Source organism: Staurois parvus, unplaced genomic scaffold, assembly GCF_062004578.1.
Source record: "Staurois parvus isolate SC_StPar_1 unplaced genomic scaffold, SC_StPar_1.0 ptg000018l, whole genome shotgun sequence".
Taxonomy (NCBI): domain Eukaryota; kingdom Metazoa; phylum Chordata; class Amphibia; order Anura; family Ranidae; genus Staurois; species Staurois parvus.
The window spans coordinates 13,250,236-13,274,037 of NW_028317814.1; the positions used below are offsets into that span (position 1 = coordinate 13,250,236).

Genomic DNA, 23,802 nt, shown 5'->3' on the forward strand with positions numbered 1-23,802 from the left:
GCAATTCTACCTATAACAGGTACACATTTTGACAGGCTGCTTGCTGACTGTACCTTCATTGCTCATGGCAACCACATGTATAACTTCCACTAGAATGACTCTTAACGTGCTGACTCGTCATACCCCATGTGATGCAAGCTGTAGAGTGTGTGATAGTGCCAGTTACATGCAATGCACCCTTTTCAAGGACTTCAGACCAGACAGGAGGCAAAGTTTAATGCTTTACTTGTATTAAAGTGCAACATTACAATAGAATCCAAGCAGACATAACAATCCAGTAGAGCGTCAATAAAACAGTCAACATATTAAGTCCCTAGTCCCTACTTCTAACCAGGCTACACAGAGTCCTTCTGAGGCATTCTCCAGCACTGGAGTCTTTGACAATAAAGTTTTGACAACTTTATATCTTGATGGCAGACTATGACATATTTGTACTCTTTTCAGGTGTAGCTCTCCTCTGGGAACTGGGAAAATGGGAAAGACCAGGCAATCACTCCAAAACTTTGGACTCGGCCCACCGTCCCCTTTTATATCACATGTGCAGTGGGTTTGACCCAAAGATCCCGCCAAAAAAAGCCAAAGAACCTGGAAGGCATTAACCCCTACCCTCCCATCTGGAGCTGGACCTATCTGGCTAATTTCAACCTGCCTACATACGTTATACTTATATGCCCTGTGCAATGGTATTGCACAGAGAGGCCCCAAAGTTCCTCTTCTGGGCCCCCTGCCAGGGCTGTAGGCTCCTCCTCTTCTCTGTGCACCGCTCAGGAAGCTGCTTCTCATTGGGGCACAACTGTGGGCTTGCTTCTGTGCCAGACTGTGTGTGTCTATAGAAACAAACAGTGCAGCTCACCCCACCCCCAATCTCTGCTGGATTGAGATAGGACTCAGGTAAGTATAAAGGGGGCGATACTTCCACTTGAACATTTTTTAGCTTGATGCAGAGAATGCATTAAGGTAAAAAATGTTCTTTATCTCCTAAATAGTGCTGCTCTTCCGTAAAATTCTGGTCAATGGTATTGTATGCAAATAAATATAAGTAGTCAACAACTACTACACAGATGGAACATCAGAGAAAGTGAGATAGCTAAGTCCCATCCAGTTTAGGACATATAAATTGTATTAGAGATCATTAGTTAGACAGAGTTCTCTTTAGAATCCAATACTATGCAGGGGCTGACTGACCATTTGGAAACTCGGGCACTGGCCGAGGCCCGGGGTCAATAGGGGGCCCCATGAGATGCCCATGGTACCTTTTTCATAGGCTTTTTTGAGTTTGGGCAAGGACATAGGGGCCCCATGATCCCATATTGCCCGGGGCCCCATGAGTTGTCAGTCCGCCCCTGATACTATGTATTGTGGTTCTCTCCCTGCATGCAGCTAGCTCTGCATGCTTGTATAATAAATACATCTACTTTCCAATCTGGCTTCAGCAGTCAAAATTTTATTAAAAGCCATGAGTATAGGTTTCCCCTTCAGGGGGAATGGCTGGGTGTTCACACGCTTCTGGCCACATAGTGTATTTATAAGGTCTGATTCTTCATAACATTCTCTTGGCGTAACCTTCGCTTCTTCTCTAGTTCCTTTCGGATTTTGTAAGTTTTCTCTGCAATCAAATGGTAGTACTCATCCTGGATGAAATGAAATAGACAAAGGTAAACAGACAAACAGAAAATAACTAAATTCCACTATTACACAATCATTATCTTTAAAATCCATGGTCCCTTAAAAACTCTCTGCATGGGCAGAACACAGGATTGCTTTAACCACTTGACCTCCAGAAGGTTTACCCACTTTCCTGAACAGGCCTTTTTTGCGATACGGCGTTGCGTTACTTGAACTGACAATTGCGCAATCATGCAACGCTGTAAATAAATGAAATTTACATAATTTTTTCCTCACAAGTAGAGAGGTCTGTGGTGGTATTTGATTACCTCTGCATTAATTTTTTGAGTTATAAACAAAAAAAGACTGAATTTAAAAAAAAAATATATATATATATATATATATATATATATATATACTTTATTTTCTGCTATAAAACCAATCCAAAACAAAATTTAAAAAATCAAATGTCTTTATAAATTTAGGCCAGAATTCTGCTACATATTTTTGGTAAAAGATCCCAATAAGCATATTTTGAAGTTATAGCGTCTACAAACTATGGTACATATACTGGAATTTTAAAAACATTTTTTTTAATATTAGCAATGGGGCGATCAACTACTTATAGCGGGACTGCGATATTGCGGCGGACATTTTTATATTAACTGACACTAGCTGACACTTTGTGGGAACCAGTGACACCAATACAGTGATCAGTGCTATAAATATGCACTGTCACTGTACTAATGACATTGGCTGGGAAGGGGTTAAACATCTTGGATGATAAAAGGTTTAACTGTGTGCCTAGCTATGCGCTTGGTGTACACTAGGTAGTGCTTTTGCAAGGGGAAGTGAAGGATACATGATTGCAGGGACACATGATTCTTCACCCCCGTCCCTAGGCAGAGCTCTGTTCTGTGTCCTGCCCAACGATTGGCAGGCGCCAGCAGATGTCTGTTCACCGGCACTCGCAGATCGGCATCTGCTGTGAGTGTTAACAGCAGAAGTGATCCGCCGGCCTCCCTATGATGGAAGTGCAAAATCACATACTGTATAAAGCCAAATTCCAGTTACACGTTTAACCCACTGCTAAGCTTTTGCACCCTGCACTACAAGTGATGATAATGCTGGGGTGAAGGGGTTGAGGGAGGGGATGCATTTACAATCTAGAGTTGGACTTTAAACAGGGAGCAAGTCACAATCCTGCTTCATCAAATGAAGTCTTGCATGCAGAAAAAAACCTTTAGATACAAAATTGTATTAATAAATGTAAATATAGTATAACACAGTATCCAGACTACTAGTACTTTCAGAAGAAGGTCAGTAATTGAAGCCATCTTCATATCTCTCTTATCATTCTAATCAACAAAATTCTGTAAGACACTGTAGTACAATACATACCCGGCTATTGGCAGACTCAAACATGTCACCCTCAACCTTCCTAGCATACGCCACCAGGTTCTCCACGCGTCGATCTCTCATGGCAGCTGGATCAGGAGCGTGGCATCTAACATGAGCACTGTTGCAGCCTGTACCAGTCTGGAGACACTAGGACTGGTGGGACGGTGATCAGGAACACTGCTGCTGGCCTACACTCATCTTTAATGCTGAGACTGATGTGGTGGTGATCAGGAACATGGTTACTGCCTTCCACTAGTCTGGTAATACTGAGACTGGTGTTGGGGTTAAGAACACTGTTCTTGTCTCTCTGCAGGCTGAAGACCGAGAACTCAGCGTTCAGTGGTGTTTGATCACTCAGTTCTCGGTCCTTGACCCAGTGTGAGAAAGATGCAGTATTAGACCAATGCTGCATCTACCGAAGTGAGGCACAAAGTAGGCTCAGCAGCCATGATTTCTTCCATTGTGTCCACCATGGAGCTTGCAGTTACAGGAACCTATGCATGGGAGGCATCCACAGAGGACTCTGCACTCATGGCCGGAGAAAGGATGACAGGAGTGGATGGCTGGTCTCCATCTGCCGTGCTAAACCCCATTGGACAGGCTTCTACCCCTGCACTGTTGCATACTGCACCAATCTGGTGACACTGGGACTGGTGTGGCAACAGTCAGGTACACTCGTGCTGGCTGCATTAGTCAGGTTCAAATCAGTAGTCAAAATGCAGGCAGAGCCCAGAGAGTAGTCAATGTCAGATTCAAGGACGTCAATGACGAAATTCAGGCTAGCAAGCAGGGCATACAAACAGGGAGCTTGGAGCATGTGTTACAAATGAAATATCACAAGCATGAGACTGCAGACTTGGCTGGCTTAAATCAGGTTTAGTCTCCAGCCAGAGACTGGCCACATCAATCACCTTGCAAGTGGACAGACAGGGAGAATGTATTATATCCAAAACCAGGATGCTGGAATGAAACTAGCAGCTGAGATGGAGCAGGAGCGCTCCTGACGGGGACACACTGCCCATTCTGGAGTTGCACTGTGATATTCCCCTAGAGTTGTACCAAGGAGCTACTTTGCAATATGATACAAGGTGGAGTGATCCAGGAAATTTGCAGCCATTGGGCTGCTTCCATTGCACTGGTGCTCAAGAAAGACAACAGTTTGCGGTTCTGGATGGACTATCGCAAACTGAACGCATGCAGCCACAGGGACGCCAACCCCCTTCCTTGAGTTGAGGAATCCCTGACGGTACTTGGACAAGCCAAGTTCTTCTCCATCTTGGACCTATCCAGTGGCTACTGGCAAGTCCCTTTATGAGACCAAGACAAGGAAAAAAAAAACGCCTTTATTACACCCCTGGGATAGTTCGAGTTTAATTGCATGCCCTTCAGCCTCAGCAACACTCCCAGCACCTAATGGAGAGATGTCTTGGGGATTTCAATTTTGAGACTGCTGGTTTACCTTGATGACATTATCATCTTCTCCAAGACGTTTAATAAAACATGTGAAACATCTGGACCAAGTGTTCTCCTGTTTGGCTCAATATGGACTAAACCTCAATTCCAGCAAGGGCCACCTTGTGAGGCAAAAGATACAGTACTTGGAATATGTTGTCAAAGCCAGAGGCGTGACCCCATATCCAGGCAAAGTACAAGCTGTCCAAGATTGGCACCCACAAAACCATCAGGGAGTTACGCTCCTTCTTGGGTCTGGTAGGATATTACCAGCGTTATATCCTGAAGTTTACCCAGATAGCTGCCCTACTTACTCAGTACCTAGAGCAGTGGTTCTTAACCTGGGTTCGATCGAACCCCAGGGGTTCAGTGAGTCAGTCTTGCGGGTTCGGCAGAGGTGAAGACCCACACCCGACTCATATGATTCGTGCAGTAAATATTCATTATTATGGTTTTGTTTTTGTGTGAAAATCATGTTTTAATGGTTTTGTTCTTTGTTCTTAACGGTTTTGTTCATTTTGTGCACCTATGTATAAATATATACCTATGTTTTGAATTTTAAAAATCATATTTTATTTTTCCAATTAAGAAGGGTTCGGTGAATGCGCATATGAAACTGGTGGGGTTCAGTACCTCCAACAAGGTTAAGAACCACTGACCTAGAGGAAGGGTGGACCCTCCCCTTCCATCCAAGCCCAATGGTACGAATCCCAACAGCAGGCTTTTGAGACACTGTTAGATTTCCAGAGTTATGAAAAAACTCTATTAATATTTCTAGGTTCTTGTAGATGGTTGTGGGAAGAAATCCTTATGAAAACCAGGTCAGTATGAGCAGTGTGACTTTATTTGATCACACACCAAAAATACAAAGTCAATAAAAAACAGTAAATTCAGACATATGTAGCTTAAAATGAAATAAAAATAAAGAATAAATTGCCTTGGATATTAGGAAATAATGTAGTTCCTTTGCATAGCTTAGATAGAAGTTTTCTTGGCCTAGTTTAAGAAATGACCATGTGAGATTCAATTTCTTTTGTTCTTTGTCCAAGCATGTGCTTTGAGTAAGAGTGTGTGAAAAGAATGTCTCTGTGTGTGTGAGTGAATGAAGTGAAGTGTAGTCTATCTGAGAGGCTTCTGCCTCGTTGTTTGAAAAGCTGCATACTTAAAATGCATGAGAAATTAGATCCTCCCATTAAGCTTTGTTTCAAATTCGCGGGCTTCTAAACCACTCCCATAATCACTCCTAGTTTGAATAGAAACAGATGTTCCCATTCAAACCACCAAGTCATTATCATGATTGACATACAGACTATGAGAAAGGTTTCTGAAGTTCTTATATTACATACAACTGTCAAAATCCATGATTTATGACTACAATTTAAACTCTCAGACTCATTAAAAGAATTCACAATATGGTATACATTACATGAGTATTTTAAAAGAAAACATGACTTTAAACCTCTACTGATTACCCTTAACTCAAACACAAATAATTCACATCTGACCACTGAAATACAAAACCTCACATTCACATCCAATTAATAGGGGATATATTCTGCCAGCATATATTTCAAAAACTACTAAAGACCGAATTAAAGTTTGGATATTAAAAAATTAATATTACATTCCCCTCTGAAATATGAAATTCATATTAATTTATAACAAACACACATCATTTATATCACAAACACTCAGGTTTTGATTTAGTAATCTCAAATGTATCATTATTTGTAACTGAGTCAGCATAACCAGAAAGTAATTTCCTCTGAAGTATATCTTGTAATAGATTATCTCCTTTCCTAATTTCACTTCTAATTCGCTTATAGAAACTGTTCATTTTACACATCAAACATAATTGAAATATAATACATAATATGATAATAATAAAAATAATTATTACAGGATGTAATAAAATATTTCCTGCTGCAGATGCAATTGAAGTTTTTCCCAACATTGATACAGTACGTTTAAATTTTGACCACCAAGAATGACCTGAAAATTCAGACCATTCATGTTCTATATCTTTTAAACTCCCTTGTTCATGTTTAAATAATATTTCTGCTTTTTGAAGTTCATCTGATAATGCTATCAGTAAACCTTCATCTTTTTGAATAACATTTGCCCAATCTCTCCATGGGAATTCATCCACTTGAGATATATTGTACTGTATGGGAAGAGCACTTATATTTTTCATAAGCATGTTTGTTAAATTCATTCTCATCCCATTAACACTTATTGCTGAAATATCTCCTTCTATACAGAACAAACCTCGACTTAAATTTTCTGTATGTGTACAAGAAGAGAAGAAGGATTGAACCCCTTCTGAGTCAGACATAACTTGAAAACAAACTTTCTTTTTATCTACAATTGAGATTAACTCAGAAGTGGTTTTAACCTTTTCTATCCTTGCTGAACATAGAGTATGGTTATGGTAACAAGAATGAAATATACCTTTGTCTTGATTAGGTAGACAAATCACTTTAGACTGAAATTGTAAACATGAAGACAGATCTAATTGTTCTAACTCAAAATTATTATCAGTAAATGCAAAATCTGTATATTGCAGATGATAATATAGTAACTGTGTGTTGCTAACTGGTAATCCCAAGACAGTGATTGGAACCAACATTTGTTCTTTTCCTGCTACAGGAATCATTGAAGAACTATAACATATGTTCTGATAACATCCAATCCACTTATTTACCCACAGATCAGTATGGTTTATGGCATATACATACTCTCTTGGTAAATTTTGTACAATACCTATAGGAGTTATTCCACTTTGAAAAGCTTGAGCTATTATTTTAAAATTTGTGGAATATTCCATCTGAATTTCTAAACATGCTCTGGCTATATGGGAATGCTGTTCACTTGACATTAAATTAAGAGTAATATTCTCTAAGTGTAATATAGATGGACCCATAATATTGGCTGTTTTAATCACCATATTTTCCAATATTTGATTCAAGTTTCTTTGTACTTTAATACTATTGCTTCCCACTAAACCGGCTGTCTCGAGATCAGACTTTAGTGTACTAATGTCCATGCTATTTGTAATACTACCAATAGAACCTATTCCTCCTAAAATACCTTCAACTATACCACGTTTATTCCTGTGAGGATTCCTAATATCAGTACCAAACCATCTTTCAATACCTAATTCCATGTTAACCAGATGTTCTTTACATTGTGGAAACCTTGTTGAGATTTTCCATTCTGAAATGTTAAAGTTCCACACTATAATAACAAACTTTCCTTCTCTCAACAGACGTCTGGTCTGGAAATGGTTAATTTGGAAGGGACTGGCTGGAATAAATTTCTTATCCATACACTGTGTTCTTTTAGGGGATAGTACAATTACATTTGTATTTACACATTTCTTCGGATAATTTTCTATTGATATGCAGCATTCATATATACCTGTATCATTAATTGATATAGTGTTTTGATGATACACAAAGTTATCATTATCCCAGTTCAAATTACCAAAAATACTTTTATGGATAACATCAGTTTTATCATGAAGAAAACTTCCCAAAAATTCACCATTCCTTTTCCAAGTTAATAATGAATTTTGAGGTAGGTGTATTTGTATATTACACATCAAATTCAGATTATCCTTTCCTTCTACAAGTCTTAATGATTGAGGAGATATTTTTATCTCTGGGACTATCAAATCTACCACAGTAACAATTACTTTGACTTTAGTTTGAACCAAAGCTCTTGTCACTTGGAAATCCCATATTTTCACTATGTCCTCTTTTTCATTACCATTTATATTCAAATGTTCAGGATCAAGAAAGTGTGAATAACTTTGTAATTGATACCAAATATCTTTTTTAGAACTTCCTATATTTCCAGTATTTAACATGTCTATGGAAATATCTCCTGACCAAATAGTAGGTTCATTTCCCTTTAAAACTATTAACCAGTATCCCATATCGGATAAATTACATTCAAAGTTACTAGTTTCGTTATTGATCCTATAAGATCCTTGCATTTTAACAAATTTTGATTTAGACTCTATTTTAGCTCTAACTTCAATATCATTATTATGAACGAAATACAATTCCGAACAACAAGTTCTACCATAACCTATGCACATATATCCTAGCAAGTCTTCAGCTGTATTAATGTTACTGTCTTTAGGAAAAAATCTTTTGTTCCTAATAAGTTTAGTGTCTTTCTTATGTAGGGCTTCAGTCTTGTTAACTTCTGCATTGCTGGAAAAGTTTATGTTGTAGATTACTAATATTGTCATTGTCACTAAGAAAAAAATCGATCCTGTAATAAGTCTTTTCTTTCTACTGCTTTGATTTTCCTTATGTTCTTTTGTTGTAATGTTTATTTTTCTTTGGAATCTGCGATGCTTTGTTTCTTCCGGATTATTGAAATCCATGTCTGCAAAAGAAATGCAGTATCATTATCTCGGTATAAACAATTTGCATTGGTCACTGTGCACCCACATTGTTTGTTGTCTGCGCGCATTTTTTACTGAATTAAGAGGTCTTTGCACTTGTACCATTACTCCTTGAACATCCAAAATATCAAATGGACCTTCCCAGTTGCTTTGCCATGGTCCAGTTTTTCTGAAAGTTTTTACCATTACTTGTCCTCCTTTTTCGAACTTAGAAGAATGTGGAGGAACCATTTTTTGCATGCGAGTAGCTGCATGTGGTACAATAGTGTTCAGATTGTCTTGCAACATCTGTAACCACTTTGTTTTTTCTATTGCCTCTTTTTGCGGCGTTGACAAGAACGGTTCATGGGGAAAAACAATACGCATTTTCCTTCCTGTCATTAACTCAAAAGGAGAATACTGTGTTGCAGAAGATGTTGTACTTCTGACACTCATCAGAACCAATGGTACAGCATCAACCCAAGTATTTCCTCTGTCTAATAACATTTTTGCAATCCTTGATTTGACAGTCCTATTCATTCTTTCCACAATACCTGCAGATTGTGGATGATAGGGCACATGAAATCTCTGTTGTATACCCAAGATTTTACACATTGCCTGCATTATTTTACCTGTGAAGTGGGTTCCTCTGTCACTACTGAGGTTTGTTGGTATACCCCAGACTGGAAAAACATGATTAATTAGCATTTTAGCAGTTGTTAATGCATCATCTTTGCGAACAGGCAAGATTTCAATCCATTTCGAGAAAACATCAACTACAACTAAAGCATACCTGTACCCATGTTTACCTGTAGGTAACGGTCCTATATAGTCTAGTTGTAATGTGGACCATGGTCCATCTGCTGGAGGAGTTCTTTGTAATGGAGGTTTTTGACCCTTTGGTCGAGGATTCACTTGAGCACAGATTAGACAAGATTGCACTACACTGTCTACTGTTTCTTCCATTTTGTCCCAGTAAAATTTTTCCTTGAGTATTTCAAGCAATCTTTGTTTACCTATGTGACCTAGGCTTTCGTGATTGTACTTTGTAAATTCTACCTGTAGATGCTGCGGTATAACAGGACGCAGAAACCCGTTTAAGTCATGATACAAAATTCCATATTCACATATAAAGGGAAATTTTGGATCAACCTGAGAAGCAGAAAGAGATGGATCCCTTTTCTGTTCTTCTGCAAAGGAGGGAATCTGTGTGTCTGTCTTCCTAACAACATTAACTGAGACTGGTTCAGACTGCATCACTGGTACTCCGTGTAAAGCTGCTTCCTTGGCTAAGAGATCAGCTGTTCTATTGCCTACACTCATCTCATCATTGTCCTTCCTATGAGATGGAATTTTTACAATTGCATAGGCAATAGGATTTTCCTCTGCTAGCTTAAAAATTGATTCAAGTGTCTCTTTGTGCACTAGGACTTTGTTAGATGCATCTACAAAACCTCTACGTTTCCAAATTGGTAAATAATCTGTCAGGGAACGTACAACATATGAACTGTCACTGTAAATCACTAATGGACTTCTGTTCTCTTCCTTGTCTAATGTCAACACAGTTTTTACTGCTTCAAGTTCTGCCCTTTGAGCTGAAAAATGTCCTAGCAATTTGTGCTGTATGGAATAATTACGCTCTAGATACCAAATTGAATATCCACTGTAATAATTACCTGACATACAGTATCTAGAACCATCAACAAATACAGGTTCATCAATTTTCTCTGCCTCTCTACGGAAAAGAGGAGAGGAAGTTTCTTGGACTTCACATAGACATTCATGTTCTAACCCGTTGTATTCCATCAACTGAGGTAGAACATACTTGGCATTATGTTCAACCTGTATTTGCTTAGGTGATAGAGCCAACAACCATTGAGAAAATCTTTGGTTGGAAACTCCCGGAACATTTTTCTCAAAAAGAAACTTCAAAGTGCTATGTGGAGTTTGTAGAATAATTTTGTTGAATCCTACAATATGCTCTGTTGCTTTTACTGCATAATGTACTCCCACAAGTTGTCTGACACAATCATCAAAACCTTTCTCTACTGGAGTAAGCAGACGTGAGAAGTATCCAAGACTTCTCCAGACTCCTCCCTGTTTCTGAATCAAGACAGCTGAGATTGCAGTTTCTGAAGCATGCACTTGCAAAGCAAATGGTGCTTGCTTATCAACAGTAGCCAAAGCTGGAGCTGTTTGCAAATCATTTTTCAACATCTCAAAAGCTTTTTGCTGTATTTCTGTCCAGGGACCAAATACATTTTCCTCATTGTACTTCAACAAATCATACAATGGTTTGGCTTTTTCTGCAAATGATTCGATAAAATCTCTAGAGAAATTTACCAAACCCAAAAACTGTCTCAGTGCTTTGAACGTTGTTGGTACAGGAAGTGACGCAATAGACTCAATTCTTTCCTGTAAAGGCTGTCTCTTTCCTGGACCAATCAAAACTCCAAGAAATTTTACTTCATTTTTCATGAGCTGAACTTTGCGTGTATTCAGCTTGAGACCTTCATCTTGCAGAAGTGTAAACAATTCTGCTAAGAGAGTCCTGTGTTCTGTGTCAGAATTCGTCATAAGCAAGATATTATCCACATATTGTATTAAACAATCAGGTCTAGAAAATTTAGACAAAACATTTGCTAATGCCTGATGTAATATATACTTAGCAGAATGATATCCTTTTGGAAGTCGTTTGAGACAATATTGCACATTTCTGTGGACAAATGAAAACTTGTATTGGCAACTCTCAGCCAATTTAATACTAAAAAATCCATTTGCAATGTCAAGTACAGAGAACACTCTCGCATTGGCATTTATTTGTGACATGATGTCTGGAGTTTCTGCCACAATGGGTGTACAACTTGGAGTGTATTTGTTTAGCATTCTTAGATCTATCAATAATCTATATGCACTAGGATCATCACGCTTTGCCACTACCCACAAAGGATTATTAGTAACTGAATTAGCTTTCCTGATGATACCCTGTTCCAAAAATTCTTGTATGATTACTGATACAGGTTCATCAGATTCTGGCGGCAACTTGTATTGTTTTAATGGGGGATGGTCTTTGCCTTGAATATTAACTTCAATATTTTTGAACAATCCAGCTTCATTTTTACCTTGACTCCACAGTTTTTTGTGTAGTTGTACTAATTGTTTCAATTCCAAATTATCTCCAGTATCTGGCCATTTATAGTCAGCATCAATTGCTTCTGTCAAACAGATGCTACCGACTTCACAATAATCTGCTGGGTCAATTACCATAGGCTTACGATTAGCAGAGCCTTGCCAAACAATGCCATTGGCTAAATCAAGTATCCACCCTCTTTGAGACAAAACATCAGCACCAATAATGTTCTCTGATCCTTGACAATACCAAAAGTCTATCTCCATTTGCGAACATCCTGGTATTTCAAAAGACACATTTTTACATTTTTTAGCTTGAACATCACCTTTTCCATTGAAACCTACAACTGTGCATACTGTTGCATTAGATGGAATTGCTATTTTCATGCCTAAAACACTTATTTGGGCTCCACTATCCAAAAGAATTGAAGATTTCTGTCCATTAATTTTAGCTTTTACATAAGGGCGGCCACACTTGTCCAAGAAAATTGGAGCTACATATTCCAGACAATGGAGTTCAACTTCCTTTTCTTTTGCTAGTCATGGTGAAGGTAATAATGGCTGTCTTGAAGTATTGGATGAATGTGAGTTGTTCACATTTCCTCCATTACTAATTGACATTTCACTAATCTCTCTGATCAGAGGAGCGTAGGGTGAAGATGACTTAACTTCCTGTGAACGAATTGGAGCTGACGGTTCAGGAGAAATAAGTCCATTTTCTTTACCCAAATTTCTCATCTGAATGTCTTTCAAAAACTTCCTACACTGCCATTTCAAATGCCCTGGTTTTGCACAATAGTAACAAGTGAGTGGTCTTTGATTCCCTTGTCTTACTCTGTCATTCCTGCGGGGGGCAGCATTTCCTGTCTTGAATTTATCCTGACTGTCAGTCTTAGGATAATTATTCTCAATTAAAGCAATTCTTGGTCTTACATTATTTAGCTTTAATTGTCTCCTAATTTTGTCAATAATATAGGCAGCGTCATCCAAATTATCCTTTTCATTAGCAATCAATAAAGATGCTGGATCAAGGTACTTAAATTTTTTTACAAAATCCTTGACCATAGCAGGGGTCTCATCTTGTAAATTAAAAATCATCCTGTATGCCTTAGAAAATCTAATCCTAAAATCATAAGGGTCATCATTAATAGTAGCTCTTAAGGAGTCTAAAATTTCCAAACTAGGTGTCTCCTCTCCTGTTGTGAACAGTAATAACTGTCGTAGTCTATCAGTAGCATTGCTATGAATTTCTATATCATCCTCATTCATGAAAGGAGTCTTGACTAACCTACGAGCCATAAAACTGGGGATCCACAACCCAAAAATGCGATTTCTTTGCTCATCAGTTAATTGAAACCTATCACAAAAATTCTCAAAAACATCGGAATTATGGAAAGAATTTTCTCTCATGTTATATGCTGGTATATCCTTCAATATTTTCATTAACTGATCCTGAATCTGTAACTTCAACTTAGATGCTCTAGCAAGTAATTTCTGTCTCTGAACAGTAGTCTCACTGCCTTCCTCATCACCCCTGGGTGAGTCCGGGATAAATGAGGCTTGGGCCGTTTCTGATTGTTTTTTCTTCGACACCACAGCTATTTGCTTATTTTTTAATATTGCAACATTTTGAGATTCAATTTCTTGCTCAAGATGTTCAATATAGGTACAAAAAGTTTCACAGTTTGCACAATTGGATTCAACAGTATCCTGCATGTCTGTACTCTGTAAGACATTTTTGCTATCTGTCTTAACAACACAAACCACATTTTTCTCTGGCAATTCAAACACCATAGAATTGAAAACTCTAACTAGCTTCACAATGTTACGCAATTTTCTTTTCATCTTATTAAACGTAAATCTAGAGCTATCAATATCAACATTAGCCTGCATACATTGATCATACATAGCTTTCCATAAACCAGTATCAGAAGCATGGCTAGCTAAACCTTGAAATTCCAATTTACTTTCATTAGCTAATGAATCAATAAATTCCATTTTTCTACTCACCGAATGTAGTAAATTTCCTCTTTTGTCCTGACTTAGAGACTTTTCTGGTCACCACTTGAATCCTCAGATCTCCACAACCAACGTTTTCCGTTCCAGGTTCTGCAATCTTTCCGAAGCTTAATCAATAGAAATAGTTCATCTCAATCCCCTCTGAAGAAGCGAGGAGAAATTGAAAAAACGTGGAAAAATCGAATGGCTGGCACTCGCCAATAATGTTAGATTTCCAGAGTTATGAAAAAACTCTATTAATATTTCTAGGTTCTTGTAGATGGTTGTGGGAAGAAATCCTTATGAAAACCAGGTCAGTATGAGCAGTGTGACTTTATTTGATCACACACCAAAAATACAAAGTCAATAAAAAACAGTAAATTCAGACATATGTAGCTTAAAATGAAATAAAAATAAAGAATAAATTGCCTTGGATATTAGGAAATAATGTAGTTCCTTTGCATAGCTTAGATAGAAGTTTTCTTGGCCTAGTTTAAGAAATGACCATGTGAGATTCAATTTCTTTTGTTCTTTGTCCAAGCATGTGCTTTGAGTAAGAGTGTGTGAAAAGAATGTCTCTGTGTGTGTGAGTGAATGAAGTGAAGTGTAGTCTATCTGAGAGGCTTCTGCCTCGTTGTTTGAAAAGCTGCATACTTAAAATGCATGAGAAATTAGATCCTCCCATTAAGCTTTGTTTCAAATTCACGGGCTTCTAAACCACTCCCATAATCACTCCTAGTTTGAATAGAAACAGATGTTCCCATTCAAACCACCAAGTCATTATCATGATTGACATACAGACTATGAGAAAGGTTTCTGAAGTTCTTATATTACATACAACTGTCAAAATCCATGATTTATGACTACAATTTAAACTCTCAGACTCATTAAAAGAATTCACAATATGGTATACATTACATGAGTATTTTAAAAGAAAACATGACTTTAAACCTCTACTGATTACCCTTAACTCAAACACAAATAATTCACATCTGACCACTGAAATACAAAACCTCACATTCACATCCAATTAATAGGGGATATATTCTGCCAGCATATATTTCAAAAACTACTAAAGACCGAATTAAAGTTTGGATATTAAAAAATTAATATTACAGACACTTTAGCAGAAACTGACTTCTGCCCCATTACTGGTCGACTCAGACTACACCCAGCCCTTCCAGGTGTACATGCACGGAAGACTCCAGGGACCAGGTGCTGTCCTGGTCCAGTTGCAGGATGGCCAAGAGAGGCTGATTGCATATGCCAGCAGGAGCCTACTCCCTGATCATGGGGGCCGACATTGGGGTCTTTACTGACAACAACCTGCTGACCTACCTGGAAACTGCAAAATTAGGGGCATTGGAGCAGAAATGGGCAGCCTGCTTGGCAAGGTTTAAACTCAAGATACTTTACAAGCCAAGGGAGCTCAGTCCTGCTTGCCCTGTCCCGTTTTCCAGTGGAGCGCCCAGGAGAGGATGTGGACTCTAACCTGGAAGACAGAGGTCGCTCCTGTCCTGCCTCGTATACCATTTAGGAACGAGATCATGGCCCACAGATCAAGACAGCAGAGCTCTATGAGCAGGAGGAATGAGCACTGATCCAACTAAAGGACCCAGATTTCAAACAAGTGCAGCACAACCACTCACAGAAGTACAAGCCTACCTCTCGGGAGTGCCAAAAGTTGTCCTCTGTTAATAGGGCAATCGTGAGATAATGGGATTGGCTGGAGTTATGAGACAATATACTCTACCATCAAGCCTGCATCCCTTCTGAACAACAGGGTATCCCTCAAGTTGTGGTCCCTCAGTCTTGGAAATCTGTCAAGTACTCTACACCATGGGTGGCCATTTGGGGGCAGATCGAACTGAGTCACTCGTTCAGAGGTACTTCTTTTGTCTCCATTTGCCACACTGGGTACTCAAAGCATGCCAGGAGTGCAAAAGCTGTACCATCCACAAAGCATCCCCTGAGAAGGTAACACCTATGATTATCACCACCTCTGAGCCTTTTGAGTTGGTGACCATGGACTTTCTGACAATTTCCAGTGCACCTTTCTGGTATCAGTATGCACTGGTCTTCATTAACCGCATCACTAAATTTGCAGTGGTGGTGCCTACAAAAGCCCATACAGCTGTCAGCACGGCCAAGCTCTTCTGCCACACATCATTTAACCCTATGGTTGCCTGTAGCGGATACTTTTGGATCAAGGTTCAAACTTCGAATCCATGATCATGATGGAACTGTGCCACCTCAGTGGTATTTGGAGGTCCCACACCACCCCCTACCACCCTCAAGGAAATGGGGCCAGTGAGCGGTTTAACCGCACCCTGCTGGGCATGCTACAGACTCTAGAACTGAGATACCGGGATTGCTGGCATCAACACGTTGGAGCCATGGTGTGGGCCTATAACAACACAGTCCACTGGGCACACACCCTTCTTCCTGATGTTTGGGCGATATGCCAAATGCTTGTGGACCTCCTATTGGGAACTCCAAAGCACCTCCCGCCAAGAACACCCAGTTCTTGGGTACAGGAGCATTGGGAGCGAATGCAAAAGGCCAAGCAGATAAACACAAAAAATTGTCTTCTGACCCTGTTCTGAGCGAGCTACCACTACAACTGGGGGACATGTGTTGGTTGGTTAAGAACACCAAGCACACGAGAGGAAGAAAGCTGGAGCCCAAGTGGGTTGGAGCACACCCAATCACAGGGTGGTGGGGCAGCTTTTCCCACCTTCCCCACTCTATTACCTGGTCTCTGAGGGCCCCGACCCAAAAAGAGACTGCATCAGAACATGCTGAGACTTTGTGTGCTGAGTGGTGACTGCCCCAGGAGGCGTTTGACAACACATATCATCCCCCGGTGCATGAAGCTCCAACTGATTGGTTCCCGCCGCCCCTCATACTTGAGTCTCCAGCTTCCCAAGACCTAGAGCCTGACTCCATTGATGTTAAGAGCATGGGGGGCCCATCTATTTTATTCAGTAGCACAGACTGTACTGACTCATCTGAGGACTTAACCACGGGCCCAGGTGAAGGAAAGGCAGTGGACTCATCTGACCCCTTGTAACCCTAGGCCTCTGAGTCACTACATGTTGAGGAACCTGTTCTGAGTGACTGAGAATAAGGGAAGCCAGCACCCTCTGTGGCCTAACTGTGGGAAGCTCCCTGCAAGATATTCACAGGAGTGCCGAACGAACGGCACTCCTGTGATTCATAGGAGAAGTACAGCCAAAAGAGCTTTGACTATACTTCTCTTTTAAGCTTAGTGCTAGCCCGGACTTCAACTTTAAGGCATCAGAGGGCATACACACGCACCAGCTTCAGACATCTTGCTGTTCACTTACCTAAGCATGTTTAGGACTATGGGGGCATACAGTGCCAGTCAAGGTCTTCAAGCACCTTAGGCAAAAAGGCCAAAGTGTGCTCTTATCCTCTTCATGAGCTGTGTACTACTTCAGCAGCATAAGTTGCAGGTCTTGCCATTTTTGCACCCCTCTATTACTGATGTGCCTAACGCAACCGCCTTTTCTGCTACACCTAAGCTTGGCCCTGGAAGCAAGTTACAAACGCCAATGGCTTCAACCTATGAGGAAGAAAAGAGTGATGGGATAAGGTTTTCCAACTCATTCAATCATTATTTCCTCCAGTGAGCCTTAGCACTCAAGCTCATCCAGTGGTATCTGCAGTTGCTCCATAGACATTACATCATTGCCTAATCTGTGTCAATGACTGGTCAAATTGGAAGGGTGAGGAGGGGGCACTTTGGCACCTTTGCCTTGAGTGTTAAAGGACCTTGTCTTGGTACTGCATGGATTTTATATCTGAGAATAGCCAGCATAAATGTGAACCATCCACACTGACTGGGTTTTACATGTCTATATGGTTTCTTCTCTAGTCATTATTACATACATGAGAATAATCTTAAAACGGAACTTCACACTCTCAATTAACATTGACTATTTGTAATCCGGATGCTGCTAGCATTAGTAAATAGGTAGGAATGTAAATCATATTTGCTTGTTTTAAACATTTTGTTACATTTCTTCAGTTACTTCCTGGTCTCCAAGCCTAGGCAAATGATGTTATATATCCCAGGAGTCCAGTAGTCTTTGGAGGGGGTTTATCAGCTAAGCACACCCTCCTGCCTATGTGCCTGAGCTAAAGGCAGATGGATTCCAGGAAATAAATGCTACATGAATCATTTGTCCTTACTCAAGATGGCCACGGCCAGAAATTCTAGGGTGGTATTTTTCAAAGTCATTTTTGGTTTGTGGTGCTCAGATGCAGTGTAGTTCTGCTTTGTATAGGCAGCAAGGACAGAGCAGAGTATGGTCATTAAGCCTCAGAAGTTTGCTTGCCCTGCAGAGGTATTTACTATGGTCTGTGGGTCGATTGAGTAGATTTCTCATCACTTCCTTTCAGGACAGGAAGTGAAAATAAATCTCTCTAGTGGGAACAGAGACTGCAGCAAAACACTTTTTTTATAGTAAAATGTGGAAGGGTAACAATTTATGTCAGTTTATAAATACTGTCTGTGTCTTCCTGTCGTGGTGACAACCATTCCTCTCATTTCTTTTCCTGCAGTCACAGGCTCTCACAGGGACAGGAAGTAAGTGGGAATTGCCCCAAGAGGGTCATAGATAGTAATAAAATCTTGACAGAATTAGTTATTCCTCCCAAGACTATCCAGGGCCTGGACAAAGCACAGGTTCACTTTAATACCCCCAAAGATGTGAACCACTTTCTTGGTTTAAGTTAATTTGTCAATATTCCTTAATATGTGTTTCCTCGGTCACACTGTTGCAACTTGTCATGCGATTTGATAGTTTCAAATCTCATGACAAGTCGTTCCCTATTGTCCACAATGGTAGCGGTCATATCAGTGCGATTCCGACTCCGTCAAAGTCACACCAGTATTGAAAATTATTCATATACTATTTTTTGCAAGCTCAGGTGCGACTTGCATAGACATCTGCGCATTAAGTCGCAAAGATGTCTAACAAGTTGCACCTGAAGTCGGACTGACATCTGACATTGAAATCGTGTAAATTCAAGTGTAGTTGCACGATTTTAAAGTTGGATTCAGTCTGACCAAAGACTAGATCTCAGTCCGTTCAGATATAAGCAAATAATCTAAGAGTATTACCCCCTCATCACATAATACCGCTTCAGACTGGATGCTATGAACAAATTGTCACTTACAGGCTGGCCGGGGCATTAGGAGGTGCAGACATATTGAACATGTTGGTCTCTTGGTGGTCAGTTATTGCATCAGCTGGGGGGTTAGCCTACAATATTAGAGAAATAATTATTGTTTGTCAAAAACTATCAAAGGGGGTTTAAATCACACAAAATCTGCTTTGTTTTTATATAATTACATACATTTAGACCCCTGACTTCTCCATATAAGGAACATGTATACAAAAACGGCATTTCAGCCTGTGACAGGTTGCATTCCATGCAGAAAAATGCAGGTAAGTGCAATGACACATAGAAAAACAATAGTTTTCTATGTGTCATGTTCACACCAGAATTCTGTGTTCCTCTGCTTTTCAGAGCTGTGCAATTTTATGCCACATATTTGAATAGTTTCATACTGCAATGCACAGAAACGCATGTAAATGTGCCAGAACACACTGCAATGCACCTCTCACCCACAACAATAGGTTAGAAGAAACATGCCTTTTAAAAAGATTATATGTAGATAAACTTGCATAAAAACACAGGAAAATGTGCATAAACAGGCATAAAAATCTGCGAAAACACGCAAAAACACAATGCACTGCAGAGTGTGTTTTATGTGCATTAAATGTGAATGAGCCCTTACAAAAAAAATTTCAAAAATATTAGTGCAGCGCTGCACTAATATTTTAGAAATTGTGACTCTGGGACTGTTACCTATAACCGGAGTGCTAGCTGCTTTTAATTCATTTGAATATATATCATTTTAATATCATATACTGCATTTAGCGCTCCTTCTATTATCTTTTCTACATACTTACAAAAAAAATTTATGAAAAAACATATAACATAAATTATTAAACAAAATAAATCCGGCACACATAGCACACACATAACTTACACTTACATGCTATGCACTGTAGCGCTACCCCCAAAGGGTGCAGAGACAGCCAGTCACACAGCAACAGTCCATTCATTCTGGCTCATTGAACAGTTTAGGGGATGTCTTTTTAAAGCTTTATTGCTTGCATGGCTCCATGGAAACTAGCTTTTTTTTTTTTTTAACCACTTGCCGCCCAGCCACCGCATATAAACGGCAGCAGGGCGGCACTCGTAGGCAAAAGCACGTTTTAAAACGGCTGCCTTCAAAACAGGTAGGGGGCACGCATGAGGCGTGCGCCCGCCCTACCTGTCCCGCGGGTGTCAGCAGCGGGTGTCAGCCGATGGGTCACGGCCGGTTTTTACCGTCCGTTTTCCCGCGATTGACGGTGATCGCTGACACAGAGCAGGGCTGCATTGTTTACACACAGCCCTGTCTGTGTCAGTTCTCTGACAGCTTGTGAGAAGCTGCAGAGTTTCTCTCCCTGGATCAGCTTCCCCCTCCCTCCCCCATCCAATACACACCCCCGCCCCCTAGTAAAACACTCCCCTTACACAGCAAATTCTAAAAATGTTAACCCCTTCCTCCCCAGTGACATTAGTACAGTTTCAGTGGTTTTTTTTCACTGATCACTGTATTGGTGTCACTAGGGATGTCAGTGACCCCATAGTCAGTTCCCCCCCCCAGTGTCAAAATGTCCGCCGCAGTCCCGCAGTCCTGCCATAAGTCGCTGGTCGCCGCCATATGTCGCTGATTTCCGCCAAAAGTCGCTGATCGGCGCCATTATTGGTATAAATAAAAATTAAAAATCCCAGTATCTTTCCCGCCATTTGTAAACGCTATAACTTTCACGTAAACCAATTAATTTACACGTATTGGGATTTTTTTTAGCAAAGACATGTCGCAGAATGCATTTTGGCAGAAATTTATGACTAAATTTGATTTTTGCATTTTTTTTTTACTGGACATGTTTTATAGCAAAAAGTCCAAAATATTGGTATTTTTTCCTCAAAATTGTCATCCTTTTTTTTATAGCACAAAAAATAAAAACCGCACAGGCGATCAAATACCACCGAAAGAAAGCTCAATTTGTGGGGAAAAAAAGGATGTAAATTTAATTTATGTACCGTATTGCATGACCGCGCAATTGTCCGTTAAACTAGCGCAGCGCTGTATAGCAGAAAAATGGCGTAAATTGCAGTATTTATACCATAGACGCTATAACTTCCACACAAAGCAATCAATATACACTTATTGGGATTTTTTTTTACCAAAAACATGTAGCAGAATACATTTTGGCCTAAATTTATAACCAACTTTGAGTTTACTATATATTTTTTATAGCTGAAAGTAAAATATATTGTTTTTCTTCAAAATTTTTGGCCTTTTTTTGTTTATAGCGTGAAAAATAAAAAGCACACAGATGATCAAATTACACCGAAAGAAAGCTCTATTTGTGTGAAAAAAAGGACGTAAATTTCGTTTGGGTGCAGCATTGCATGACCGCGCAATTATCAGTTGAATTAGTGCAGCGCCGAGTAGCAAAAAGAGGCCTGGTCATTAAGGGGGGTAAATCCTCAGGAGCTCAAGTGGTTAAACAAAACGCTGGAAAAAATGCTGGATAAAAAACACTGGGATAAGCGTTTTTAGTAGCATTTTATTAGCATATTTACAGTACATGTAGAAAAAAGCAAGAAAAAAGCTGTTAGGAGCATTTTAGTAGCTATGTATGTGAGTTAGCGAGCGCACTCCAAAGAGCAGCTATTGCACTAAAGAGCACTTGGGTGATCCTGATGAACTTGCCAGCTGAAATCTGTATGGTCAATCTACGAGCCGAAGATCTCACCACTGCTGGGACACCGGAGCTGCACAGCCTGGAGGCCAGCACTGAGCTTCCACACCTCAGCCCCGGTATTCCAGGTATCTGTGCAGACCTGAGGAGTAAGTGCCTATGACCAGACCGGTATCCTTATCACACATCATTGAACTGAGTGACTGCCAGAGGATCACATCACCAGGCAGCTACTACCTAGGACCCCCGGCTATATAAGATCTTGATATGCGCATTAAGATTGCGCTTCTGGTGAGTAGGCAATCTATCTATATTTTCACATCAGGATACTGGATCCTATTCGCCTTGATCGAAGTCACCTTTAATGCTAATAGCCTTAAGTAGTATGCATGAACACGTAGGAGAACACTATTTAGCGCTAATAACAGCTTCTAGGAGATGCTAGTGTGCATGGAGCCTAAAACTGCAACAGGAGAAGGATATGGGGAATAGGATACTCCAAATGCTTAAAGGATACGTTCACTATTTTGCAAAAAAATAATAACTGCACATTTTATTTTTGCTGGTAAAAAAATGTGCATTTATTCTATTTCATCCCTGGAGCCTAAAGCATTGCACCAGCGATCAGCAGATCTTATCCTGGCCAGTTATTACTTGCCGACTCCTGGTGTTTGCCAAGTATCTCTGACTGTAAACAATACAGTTCAATCTCGTCAGCTCCTGTACACTGCTGTGCATGGCTCTGCATAGCACAGCCATACAAAGCAGTGTGCTTACAGTGCAGCACAGACACAGCCCGGTATGTAAAACAGCACACAGTTAACCCTTTCATCGCCCCACTGATTTTATGAAGGAAGATTATGTATTTGCAAAATTATATAAGTAAAACTTTTTAACAAAATGTTTGTACTTTTTAATATATATAGCAAAAAAATAAAAATCCCAGTGCTGAATTAATACCACCAAAATAAAGTTTTTTCTGTCTCAAAAAATGCTAAAAATTCATACAGGTAGTGTTGCATGACCGTGCAATTGCAAGTGTGACAACGCTGAAAGCTGAAAATTGGCCTGGACAGGAAGGGGGTAAAAGTGTCCGGCATTGCAGTGGTTAAGCACAATTGACAAAGAAAAATAAAGTAAGAATGCTGGGGAGTTATGAGGGGTAAGGAAGACCAGTGTACTTACAGATGATGTGTTTGCTGGGGGTCCTTCTGGACAATCCTGAGAGAGGGACTCTCCATCTAGTTGGGACAGGATCAGGATATGAGTATAGTACATGATACCAGAAACAGCACATAGGCTTTTTTGTTCACACTCTGATGCTTGAGGCTGGAGAAATGCCTCGGCCTTGTGTAAGCTACATGGGACTTTCTATATTCACACCCAGCAACTGAACAAAGAGAATGAAATAAAGCAAGTAGGGCTGCTGCCGAGCAGCATGAACAATTAACAGGATCACTATAACCCCCACAACTATCCATAAAGTGACACTAAACCATATCCTTATTCTCCAACAATAATATACAGTTGCAAGAAAAAGTATGTGAACCCCTTGGGATTACGTGGAGTTTTGCATGAATTGGGCATAAAATGTGCTCTGAACGTCATCTAAGTCACAACAATAGAAGAACACAGTCTGCTGAACATAATACTACACAAACATTAGATGTTGCCATGGTTTAATTGCACATAACATGTAAACATTCACAGTGCAGGGAGGAAAAAGTATGTGAACCTTTGGACTTAATAACTGGTTGACCCTCCTTTGGCAGCAATAACCTCAACCAAACGTTTCCTGTAGTTGTAGATCAGACCTGCACAACGATCTGGAGTAATTTTCGACTACTCCTCTTCACAAAACTGTTTCAGTGTAGTAATATTCTTGGGATGTCTGGTGTGAATCGCTCTCTTAAGGTCATGCCACAGCATTTCAATCGGGTTGAGATCAGGACTCTGACT

At 39.9% G+C, this 23,802-nt stretch overlaps 1 long non-coding RNA gene across 1 annotated transcript; it reads right to left on the bottom strand.

Annotated features, from left to right (window-relative positions):
• Positions 1-208: 208 nt before the first annotated feature.
• On the bottom strand, positions 209-23,098 carry LOC149473095 (uncharacterized). The gene is made up of 3 exons (XR_016313776.1): positions 23,029-23,098; positions 19,193-19,278; positions 209-1,631 (listed from the first exon to the last, which is right to left on the bottom strand). It is a non-coding gene; the product is annotated as an uncharacterized LOC149473095 (long non-coding RNA).
• Positions 23,099-23,802: the final 704 nt, after the last annotated feature.